Source organism: Elephantulus edwardii, unplaced genomic scaffold (genome assembly GCF_000299155.1).
Source record: "Elephantulus edwardii isolate Elephantulus edwardi_28Jun2011 unplaced genomic scaffold, EleEdw1.0 scaffold00956, whole genome shotgun sequence".
Classification (NCBI taxonomy): Eukaryota; Metazoa; Chordata; class Mammalia; order Macroscelidea; family Macroscelididae; genus Elephantulus; species Elephantulus edwardii.
The window spans coordinates 3,279-10,826 of NW_006400706.1; the positions used below are offsets into that span (position 1 = coordinate 3,279).

At 39.5% G+C, this 7,548-nt stretch overlaps 1 pseudogene; it reads right to left on the minus strand.

Annotated features, from left to right (window-relative positions):
• Positions 1 to 3,523: 3,523 nt before the first annotated feature.
• Positions 3,524 to 4,270, minus strand: LOC102847070 (annotated as a pseudogene).
• Between the last annotated feature and the right edge of the window lie 3,278 nt (positions 4,271 to 7,548).

Here is a 7,548-nt window from a genome sequence, read left to right on the forward strand (position 1 = left end):
TTCAAGGAAGAGCGGAAGGCTCTCAAAAGGCAGATTGACAAAGTGACTATAACAATGAACTTGGGCTTCTCCGAGATCCTGAAGATGGTACAGGATAGAGCAAGGTTCAGATCTGTTGTTCGTAAGGTCACTGTGAGTTGTAGGCAACTTGACAGCATCTAACAACAACCAAAAGCTTTGGAATACATTTAATGTAGCAACAGATCCTTGAAAGATAAGTTGGTACCTAGAAGCAAGGAGCTGCTGAAGGGGGGAGGGGGGACCAAAACATTGGCTTTGGATCCCGGCATCAGGTAGATCTGAGTATCCCCAGGAAACAACCCAGCTGTGAGGACATCATCATTGTCCGATGAGATACAAAAGGCCGTCTACATTTTGTCATGTTAGAAAGTTTGGCAATATTTGCCTATAGTGATGCAAAAAATCCAAATGGCAGCTAACAAACATGTGGATTTGACTAAAAAGATTTCCAGGTAGAATGCTGAAAATATCAACTATCTTCTCTCTGCCTATGATAAACTACAAAAAACAAGAGAGGGAAATAGACGGCATGACACATTATGTGCTGGACTACTAACCAAAAGGTAAGCAGTTTGAATTAACTGTTTCCAAAAAAAGGGGGGAACTTTTCCCCTGAAAGTTTCCTAGAAAATTTCTATGAAAGAAAGAAAATTTCCTCCTGTAGAGATTTATTGCTTCAAAAACTCAATGGAGGTTCCCCAAGAGTCAAAATTTACTCAATGGCAGTAGGTTTGGGATTTTTTTTGTTCTAGAATATCAGAGTTGCTGGACAATGCAGTTTGCATTTGACTGTTAGGCTAAAGATTAGTCATTCAAACCAACCCAGTGGTACTCAAAGAGCTGGTAATCTGCTTCTGTTACCTGAGAGACAAGGTCTTCTCCGTAACATAAAAGGTCACCATAAGTCAGAGGTTTTGTTTTTTATTATAGAGGGTCAAACCATGGCAATGGATTCAGGCTTGATAGAGAGTCAAGGATTGTTTTTACAGGCAAAACATTCAAAGCAAGAAATGACCTTAGGGCCAAGGTCAAATTCAGAATATAACAGATACTATGTCTGATCAACTGCAGTTTGAAGGTTCCTTTGTTAAGGTTTCTGAAGAATTTTAATTCAGAATCTCACAAATCTGCTTAGCTGATAAAAGTCTTCTAAGAAAAAACAAATTCCTTAGACCTTTTTAGCCAGGCAACAGGATTTCTTAAGAATCCCAGGAGTGTTGGACAGAATTCTACCATTCTCTTTTCCTGCCTCATTCCTGTCACAAAGTCCATATTTTCCAACTGCTGATCCTTCCTTGTTCTCCATTTTTGCATTCCAGTTACCAACTATTATCAATGAATATTGGTTGTATGTTCGATCAATTTCAGACTGTGAAAGCTGGTAGAAATCTTCTATTTCCTCCTCTTTGGCTCTAGTTGCTGGTGCATTTATTTGAATGATAGTGGTATCAACAAGTGTTCCTTATATTCACATGGATATGCTCCTGTGACTCACAACATGGTATTCCAGGATGGATTTATAAATGGTCCTTTTTTACTCTTTTCCATTCTCAGCATAGTAGATCATATATGATTGTCTGATTAGAATGGTCCATGCCATCTCAGCTCATCATTAATACTTAAGCGTTCCATTTCTTTTTTAACAATGTCCGACTTTCCTACATTCATACCTCATACATTCCACGTTCCAATTATTAGTGGCTGTTTACAACTATTCCTCTTTATTTTGTGTTTCCCAATATGAGGGCTCAGCCTCCAGTGCTATATCGAGTAATTTAAGTGTGTTTTATTGTTTATGGGGCTTTTGAAAGCCTATTATTTCAGAAGTGAATGGCCAAGCCTTCTTCCTAGTGTATCTGAATTTGAAAGCTCAGCTTTAGTCCACTATCTGACAGATGAATATTTTACCCAAAAGAGCAGATATTAGTGTGGCAAGAAGCTGCACTGCAACCCAAAAGAGCAGATATTAGATAAACTAACATAAACGTATCTAAGCTATTAATAGCATCAACATGCAAAAACACTCAAACATGTAAAGACAATTCCCCAATATAAAAGCTGACAGCATTGGTTTCCCTCCGCCTTTTGGCATTTCTCACCCCTCCCCCACCTTTCCAGGGCGAATGGCTGCTAGGTTAGGCCTGAACGAAGCCCTAATATGATGGCTAGGGCCTCCATTCATGCCTATCCACTCATTATCCCTCTGCTTCCCAGCAATGATGGTGCTGTGGGCCTCACAGTGCCTTGCATCTGAGAGCTGCCACTCTTGGCCTCTAAAGCATATGAAAAAACAAATGACAATTATACACATGTGCCTCATCTGATGGGGCTACACAGGAATCAGATTGATTACAACTTTGGGAGAATTATTGGAGAGGTTCAATATCAGCTGTGAAAACTAGACCAGGTGTTGATTGTGGAACAGACCATCAACTACTCTGTGCAAGTTCAAATTGAAGCTAAAGAAAATTAAATCCATCATATACAAAATATGACCTTGAGTCTATCCCACCTGAATTTAAAAACCATCTCAAGAACAGATATGAAAGGCCTTGAACACTAATGAATGAGAACCAGATGAGCTGTGGGATGATATCAAGAATATCATCCATGAAGAATGTAAATGGTCATTACAAAGATGGAGGAGGAAGAAAAGACTGAAATGGACGTCAGAAGAGGCTCTGAATATTGTCCTAGAACACTAAGAAGCCAAAACAAAAAGAAGAAATCAGGAAGTTGACAAGTTAAACAGAAGATTTCAAAGGGCAGCTCTGAAAAATAAAGCAAAGTATTACAATAAATTGTGCAAGAAACTGGAGTCAGAAAATCAAAAGGGATAAACTCGCTTGGCATTTCTTAAGCTGAAGGAACTGAAGAACAAATTTAAGCCTTGAGTTGTAATACATAAGGATGCTATGAGCAGAACATTGAATGATCAGGAAACATCAAAAGAAGGTAGTACACAGTTACTGCACGAAAAAGAATTGACTGACACAGAACAATTTCATGAAGTAGTATATGATCAAGAATCAATGGTAATAAAGAAGGAAGTTAAAGCTGCTCTGAAGGACTTGGCAAAAAATTAAAGCCCCAGCAATGTATGGAATAATTGACATATTTTAACAAACAGATGCAGCCCTGAATGTGCAGCCAGGTTGTGCCAAGAATCAAGAGGATAGCTACATGATCAACTGACTGGAAGAGAGGCATATTTATTGCCATTTCCAAAAGAGCTGATTCATCAGAGTGTGGAGATTATAAAACAAAACCACTAAGATCACATGCAAGCAAAATCTTGCTGAAGATTCTCCAAAAACTAAGAGCAGTACATCTACAGAAATACAAACTGAGTTTAGAAGAGGGCGTGGCACTAGACAATGTCAGATGGATCTTGGCTAAAAGCAGAGAGTACCAAAAAGATGTTTACTTTTTTTTTTCAATTTGAAAGCAGTCACTGTTTTATTAACTGACCAGATTACAAAAAAGAATCATGGTTGATACCTTAGTTCATTCTTCTGATAAGTCTGTTGGTCTGGTCTTCCCGGTTGCCAGCATCTCCACCTTCCACAAAATGAGTGGTCTTTTTCTTCATTCCACCTCATGGAGAAGATAATTTGAATGGCCACAAGAAGTTCTTTGCTTCTTTGAAGCGTTTGCCAACAGTATAGACCTCATGAATCAGATTCTCCATGCAAATGATACCATATTTACCAAGAGATCGTGCAATCAAAGTGTTGTCTGTCAGAGCAATTCGCTTCTTATCAATTTTGCCATAACCACGTTTATAGATCAGTTCATTGACAGACTTCAGGTTTGGATATCCCCATGCAATATATGGTTCCACAATCCTCAACATGTTAATTGAAGCTTTGTTGAGTTTAACAAAGGTGCCATTGAAGATCTGGCGAAGGTGAAGGAGCTGTAACATCTTACGAACCTTTGGGCTAACACCGTTGATACCTCTGATCCTGATGACAAATGCCAGCTTGGGTTCTGTGGGTACATAGAAGTTGCCAGCTTTCCTTGCCATCCGAGCCATCCGAATCTCAGTTCTGTACATCTGCCTGTATTCTTTGTGATAGTGCTTAGCTTTTTCATAGATAAGCTTCCTTCTTGCCCTTTGAAGCATTTTTTTGGCAAACTTCTTTCTAAGGCACTTGATCCTTAATTCTGCGAAATTCCTTTGCTTTTTCTTAAGGGTTTCTGGCACTGCAGGAACCTTCTTTTTCTTCTCCAAGGCAGCCTCCATGGTTCCAGGCCCAAAAAGATGTTTACTTATGTTGTATTGACTATTCAAAAGCATTTGACACTGTAGATCATAGCAAATAGTTACTAACATTGAGAAGAATGAGAATGTCAGCACACTTGATTGTGCTCATGCAAAACCTATACTTAGACCAGGAGGCTATTGTCCAAATAGAATAAGGGAACACTGGATGGTTCAAAATCAAGAAAGGAGTGCATCGGGGCTGTATCCTTTCTCTATATGTGGAACAGATCATTCAGGAGGCTGGACTTTATAGAGCAGAATGTGGCATCAGGATTGGAGGAAGACTCATCAACAACCTACATTATGTAAAGGACACAACCTTGCTTGCCAAAATTGAGGAGAACTTGAAGCATTTGCTGAAGAACATCAAAAGCTGTAGTATTCATTGTGAATTGCATCTCAACATCAAGAAAACAAAGATTCTTACCAATTGACCAACTGGCAGCGTCATGATAGATGGAGAAAGAGATTGAGGTTGTTAACAATTTCCTCTTGCTCAGATCCACAATCAACAGTTTGGGCATCAGAGGTCAGAAAATTAAAAGACTAATTACATTAGGAAAATCTGTTGTCAGTGACCTCTCCAGAGTACTAAAGAGCAACAGAATCAGTCTAGAGACTAAGGTGTGCCTGAGCTAGGCCATGGTCTTCTCAATTGCTTATGCATCAGAGAGCTGGGCAATGACTAGGGATGACAGAAGATGTTATAGTGTAGTATTGGAGAAGAGTATTGAACATACCATGGACTTCCAAGAGAACAAGCAGTTCTGTGTTGGAGAGTTAAACCAGGTTACTCTTTGGAGGCAGAGATATTGGAACTCCATCTCACATACTTTGGGCATGATGTCAGGATGGGTCATCATGCTTGGAAATGGTAGAGGATCAGTTCAGGAGAGTAAGACCCTAGATGAGAAGAATTGACACAGTGACTATGGCAATGGAGCGAAGGGTGTGTCAGAGACAGCAAGATTGGTTCAGGATAGGGCAGGGTTCAGAACTTTTGTTCACAGGGTCACCAAGAGTTGTAGTTGACTCCATGGCACATAACAACAACCAGGGTGTTGTCTCACAGTATCATGACTCTAAACTCAAGATTGAGAGGGTTTTTTTTCAATGAGATTTGAGAGTATGACTTTTGTCTAACAAAGTTTATTATAATTGGAAACTCATCAAGTTTTAAAGAAAACATAGCAGTTAAAACTAAAAGTGATACAAACTAAGAGATACCAGAAGAAAAATAGTCCTGTGGTCCTCAATCCCTTGTAGACCAAGAGCATGCTAAGAAATCTATTCAACTCAACTACAAGCACCGGCCAATCCTTATGAAAATGGAAGGATAGCCCAGAAGGTAGAATCAAGATTCCAAAGAATGGAGTCAAGGGGAAAGAAGAATGACTTCTGATGAGTAGAATTCCGACAAGTAAAATTATACTTTGATTGAATACAATCTTTCCAAAACAAGAGTATTTTTCATTGTATGCCCAGTTATGTTTATAATTGTTATGAATTACAAACAAATATGTCTTGGAGAGGGTGCAGCCAGAGTGCTCTTTGGAGACAAGATGAGGCTTGGTCTCACATACTTTGGCCATGTTGCTAGGAGGCGGATGTTCCCTGGAGAAGGACATGATGCTGTGAAGGGTAGAGGATCAGAGAAGGAGAGGAAAATCCTTGACCAGGTAGATTGATGCAGTAACTGCTGCACTGGGTTTTTGAGTGTCAGAAAGTGTGAGGATGGCCCTGGATCGAACAGGGTTCAGATATTGTGTTCATAGGGTCACTATGAGTCATACTCAATGGCACCTAACAACAACAACACACAATGTCTGACTATGCTTAGAATCATTATGAATTAATTATTGCTAAATGTCTTCCATTTTCCCTATTTCTAAATGTCTCTATTGCACTTATTCTGTCTTTTTTTCACCATTGCCTGGTAATTGTTAGGGAAACAGAATATTGGTCTTCTTTTAATTCCATAGATTTTTATACTGAGATAAATAATAATGAAGAGGTTACACCAAAGAACTATCCCCTGCCCATGTGTCCATTCCAAATAGTGGCATTCTAAACTTCAAGTTGGCATTACCATGATGGGATAAAACTTCAGAGATCTTGGGTGGCAGTGAGCACGTGAGATGAATAGGAATTATTGTTGGCTCTTAACTTGATCCTCAGCAATTCCTCCCCTTTCTATGTTTCTAAGAGGTTCAAGGAGTAGAACTTTATTATACCATCCTTAAATCTAGGTTAGCTTTGTGTCTGTTTTGACCAATAGAATGTGATTTAAACAACCTTAAGGGATTGATTAGATCAGGAAAAAAAAAAGTACCGGCAGCTTCTGCTTCCTTCCTTCTTCCTCTTGGACACCCACGCTGCTGTATAATGAAGAGGTAAACCATGGTCTGTGTCAATTGCCCATGTATTTCTCTCAGCTTCAAAATCAGTCTTCATTGTCAGCTTAGTGAAAATTGAGATTGGGCCACTAACTATCTTTTGTCATTTTTGTGATGTCACAATATTAAACCACATCAGTAGAGAGTACTGCAGAGACATCAAAAGAACACTTTTCTTGCTAGTTAAGTACTTTTCTCATGCCAGATTTCTGCAGCGCCCAGAGTCGATAGGGCTCAGCTTCTGCAAAGTAGAGAACTCCTGTAACATCCAGCTCCTACAGCACAGATAGGGCCAGCCATCTCTTCCAGTTCTCTTCTTAGATGGTTTGAGGATGGAGATAAGTCTTTTTGAACAGTTCCATTAACAACCAAGGGAGTAGGTGACATCTGCCTAGATGGTGGATACTCACAGGCCTACTGGGTAAAGTTTTGCCCTAACAACTAAAAGCAAGTGGTTCAAATCCACCAGCTTCTGTGAGGAAGAAAGATGAGCAAATTCCCCCTGTGTGATTTACAGCCTCCAAAAACCCACTGGAGGCTCAGCTATGAATTGGTTCTGACTCATTGACACATATAACAACAACAAAGGATGATTTCCAGCAAGCTCTGCCAATGTAACACCAGTGTAACTTCTCTGCCATGAAATATGAGTTTTTTACAAGATCAAAACTTCAACCAAAGAAAGGTCCTCTGCCTTGGGTTCTCTATGTCAAAAGTAGGGGTGTGGGCTGCTCCTTGTAGCTGCAGCTTCTATTCTTTATAGTTCTTATTTTTTTAATTGTTGTTGTTGTTGTTGTTGTTGTTGTTATGTGCCGTCGAGTCGTTTGCGACTCATAGCAACCCTATGTACAACAGCCCTAA